The sequence below is a fragment of the Capsicum annuum genome, chromosome 12 (genome assembly GCF_002878395.1).
Source record: "Capsicum annuum cultivar UCD-10X-F1 chromosome 12, UCD10Xv1.1, whole genome shotgun sequence".
Lineage (NCBI taxonomy): Eukaryota > Viridiplantae > Streptophyta > Magnoliopsida > Solanales > Solanaceae > Capsicum > Capsicum annuum.
Genome location: NC_061122.1, coordinates 228,061,355 through 228,066,337, shown reverse-complemented (window position 1 = coordinate 228,066,337; position 4,983 = coordinate 228,061,355). Strand labels below are relative to the sequence as shown.

Sequence of the window (4,983 nt, the reverse complement as noted above, 5' to 3'; positions counted from 1 at the left end):
ATTACAAAAGATAGAAACTTGACACACAACATTCAATGATCTAAGAATACACATCTTACTCTGTATAAATAAAAAAAATTGAGTCAAACACTTCCCCCACAGACTACCATACAATCCAAACATGCTACTAGCAACCACATTAGTCTATCACTATAAAATGGTAAATCATTCTCAAACATCAGTTATTCAACTAAACACATTTATCTACACAAAAGTCACCCTCACTCTAATTCCTAACCTTGCGACTTTACATCCCAACTTCTTGGTCCAATATCACTACCAATAGGTCATGACACCATTATTTTAACTTATACTACTACTCGGGTGGAAATACAGTTCTAACATTCTGCTACACATCATTAGTATGACATCTGCAACATAAATTTTGAAAATGACTGAATAAACTTAATACTGCAGCTGAAAAGCACGATTTCATCAAAATCAAAGTTCACACTAGAATTAATACACCTTGGAGTACTAACGAACTCTTCTCAAATCCTTGCACAACTTTTAAACTCTTATGTGACTTAATCAGATAGGACCATACCATTTAGACTCTAAACTTCTGCACTTGAATCACCCCAATAATGAGACATATCTGAGCACATCAAAGTAAGGAAAGAATTGGGATAGCTTTACTTCCCTATGGGCGACACCATAGCACGAATTAGAGTATGTAAGAGGAACATTCTAACTCCATCTAACAAACTACAACATGAAGAAAGAGAGACATTCCTAAATTCCTAGTAGCCTCCTGCCTGTAAGTGTGGTAGGCAACACACCCATAAAAAAGACTCTACCCGACCGTGCTCTGATACTAAGTTTGTTATGACCCGAACTAGGGCCTGGCCGTGATGGACATCCCGAACCATGAAGTCTCGGACGTCCTTCTCTATCTAATCGAGTAATCATGCACAACATTCATATCATAAAATAAAATTCATAAATAAAATCAGATACGGAAACATGGTCATTAACTCTGGGTTTTAACATATAAGAAATAAAACTACAATTCAAAATATCTGAATAAGATCTGACTCAGTCTGCAAAATCTCTACTACATCTCAAAACTATCATGAAAACTGGGATAAAAACAACGAAATATCATGATTTGAAATAACAGGCCTTCTGGAACAAAGAAGGCTCACCACTGCATGGATCACTTCTTTCTAGAATACTCTACTGATTAGCCAGTCCCTTAGACTGAGCCTCTGAACCTGGGAGGTAGGGGTCCATACAGATGTACTGGTATACAGAGCAAATCCAAAATAATAATTTATATTCAACGTATATGAAAGCAATTTAAAATAGTTCATAAACATCATATAGTAAGAAATCTCATGGGCATTTCTGAAAGACTCTGAAAGAAAATCATCTGAACTCTGAGACATTCTTTGTTTTACTTTTGCACTACATGGTACACCCTACAACTCTGAAATTCCATGAGCTATATGGAATCCGCGATTGACTCGGCGAGGAAGACTCCAACGCAAGTGTGCCGCAAGGGTTGGAGTATCTAACTCTGCTACGCCACACGACTATCACCAGCGTAAAAATAATATACCCAGATCGGCAAATCACGATTTAAGGCTAAGAGTTACTTGAAATTAAACCTTCTTCGGGTAACCACCTAACCCTCTTTAAGCCCAGTTTTAACTCTTTAAAACATGCATTCTCTGAAATCAACCTCTGAAACCAAACTCTGTTATGTCATTCATACTTATGGTATCGTCATACCATTGACTTGCAAGTCACATCTCTGAGCCATCATTAGTATATAATAATCTCTACTTCAAAACATAAATCTGGGACCACCATATCAATAAATCATTTCAAGAACTCAAGATAGTCATATCAAAGTTCTCAATTACATGCATTTCTTTCTCTTTAACACAAAAACATCATAGTAACGTCAAGAAACACCCTCTCATTATTTCTAAATTATATTTCAATTGCTATGACATTGAGAAAACTACTTTCAAATCACAAGGCATGCATTTAAACTCTTTTCCGACAAAACCATAATCTTTAATTCAACATACGAGAGGGGTTTCATAATATGTACTCTCAAACAATCTTCAATCTCAGTTTTCATACATATACATATACTTGTAAATCAATTCAAGGGGGAAAGACCTAAAGGCATAATCAACAATATCAAAACAACATTTACAATGCATAATTAAAACATAGATTCCAAAAAACCCCTTTAAAATTCATGCTTGATAATCTTTAAATCATGATCTAGTATTTACAAGCTCATATAGTTTTTAGGATAAACCCCACGTACCTCAAATCAGAAGCTTTTGAATGATCTCTAGCTTTTGGGATACTATACGTACGATTGATGGGTACTTCTTGAAGCCCTAGCAATGGAGATTCCGAATATTGAAGAATTAAGGAAAACCCACGGTTGAATCTTGAGTTATTTGGGTTTTTAGTTTGAAACTCTAGAGAGTGTTCTTGAGTAATTGGGATGATTGTTAATTTATTCTGGTGTCTTTGGGATTAAATCCCGTGTTTAGGCTAATAAGGGGGTGGAAAATACCCAATATACCCTAAATGAGATGAAATAAAATATAACTGGGAGTCTGATTTAATGGGCCACCGCGATGCACCACTATCGCGGTGGCTCACTGGAAATTGACAAATGGGATTCTTAGTGTCACAGCAACGCGGAGCCATCGCATTATCCCACTGGTTGGGACCTGGAACTTCAGCGCGACGCGCCATAATCACGCTAGGCAACTGGAATTTGAAAATTGTTAAATAGACTCCCTCCGCAATGCGCCAAGAACCAAAATGACGGTGCTTTATGACTAGGACTTAAATTAGCCATAACTTCTTGCCCGGGTATCGGATTTGGGCGAATCTTATATCGACGAAAAGCTCATTCAACTCCCCACACTACTAAAATGATTAAAATGCCATATTTTCATAGTATCTTTTACTTTTGGATCATCTACGCATAGAATTGATAGTTTTTGGTCTAGCCCAAAATGCGGGGTGTTACACTTATATATCCCTAGTTACTGCTTAGCCTCTTTGATGATTCCAAAAGGTAGAAGTTGAGATGTATCTGTGCATAGCATAACTGTGAAAGAGTTAGAGCTTAGCATGAGGGATGGTGAATTGAATAGTGGTTTTTATACTAGGGGGAACATTGGGTGCTCGTAGACAGGGGGAATAAGGTGAAGAACTTAGGGAACATAGAAAATTTTGTTTAAGAATTGGATAGGGGTCATGCTAACACAAGACCTCATGGCTAAAAATTAAATGTAGGCTCAACCACTTGGGTTGGCCTTAGGCGGGCGCCCCTCCAAAGTGCAATGGAAGTCACCAACCTTGGCCATGGACCTTCTTAATCACCTATTGACCCCGTCCGGTTAGTATGTTTCTCGAAGATCCTTTTAATGCATTTAAAACCCTCTAACTCTTGATCTTTTGTTGTGCCAGACGATGAGGGACATTTCTTTGTGTTGTCCTCTAATACTTTTTTGAAATGATTTATACTCTACTAATCTACTTTCCTTTCTGAACGAGTAGCTACTGAATGTCCCTTGCTTTCCTTACTACCCCACTATTTAATGTAGCACACTAGATTTGTTTCTAGAAGATGGGAAAATTAGCAAAATTAATGAAATTAGATGTAGATTAGTCTGGTTTTTATGGTCGTAAGTATGCTATGATATTTATGTGGTTATAAATTTTTTGAAACTAAGAATCTTAAACATGTCATATAATTTATGTAGCTATAAGGAGGTGGTTGATTGGTGATAACATTCTCGTTGACAGCTTTTATCTCTTTGCAAACTTGTTCAGCTACAAAAAAGGTGACTAGCATGCCCTTGCTAGTGGGGTGCTTCTGTCACGCCCCAAAATCCCATCGGGCCGGACTGGCACCCGAAGCCGAGAAGGCCCGGGAGAACCCGTTCAAATACCTGTACTTTCACTTACATGTCACCAAAAATTGGACAGCACTTCGTTGCATATAGAAGGATCTAATTACCTGTATCAGCACAACACGCGCAAATATATATATATAATACTTGGCCGTCGGGGCCACCACATATACAGATATAACATCACTATATAAACTTCCATGACTTTACCCTTCCTTATGTCTACAAAGCCTCTAGGATATACATGACATAACTAGGGTCGGGACAAACCTCTGCCCACACATGACTCATGTACAATAACAAAACATAAGGAACCGACTCGGAAAGCTCCGAAGCAAACTGGAGCTCACCAACAATAGCTGTATGACCTGGCTCCTACTTGTGCGGTGTATGAGCTGAGGTACCTGTGCCTGCAGCATGAAATGCAGGTCCCCCATGAGGGACATCAGTACGAAATATGTACTGAGTATGTAAATCTGTAAATAATCATATGTGATATGGGGGATCAAGAAAATCAGACACAAGTAAATAAATCATAATAGAAGTGAACCATACTTCATAAACACTTTTAGGATCATGTACATTATCATTAATCTGAATTGGGTTTTTGAATTCAAACACATTTGTGGAATGGTATACATTCGTTCATTTCATTTTTTACAATTATCATTCGCCATTACCTCCTCCTCCCGAACCTCCAACCACCAAACAATAATCAATACTGTATCGTACTGTGACCATTAGGCTGCCCCCAGTACATATCAACTGGGATCGACCCATGCTAGGCTTATGCCCCTGGGATACCACCCATAAACACATAAATAGGATCGACCCATGCTAGGCTTATGCCCCTGGGATACCACCCACACGTATATCAAGTAACACACATAAGAGATCTTTCCAATAACTTAGTTCAAAAGCTTTTGAGATTATTACATTAGTGTTCATGCCAATATAGTACCTTTGGAACAATGATACATCAATAGGAATCAAGTAATAAACCTTCTATACAATAACGATGCAATAAAGACTCATTGGTACATCAACAATGTGTTTCAGAATCATCAATATCACAACAATG

At 37.8% G+C, this 4,983-nt stretch overlaps 1 non-coding gene across 1 annotated transcript; it reads right to left on the bottom strand.

The window, feature by feature from the left end:
* Positions 1-3,234: 3,234 nt before the first annotated feature.
* On the bottom strand, positions 3,235-3,393 carry LOC124889982. Its single transcript, XR_007048893.1, has one exon. It is a non-coding gene; the product is annotated as a U1 spliceosomal RNA (small nuclear RNA).
* Between the last annotated feature and the right edge of the window lie 1,590 nt (positions 3,394-4,983).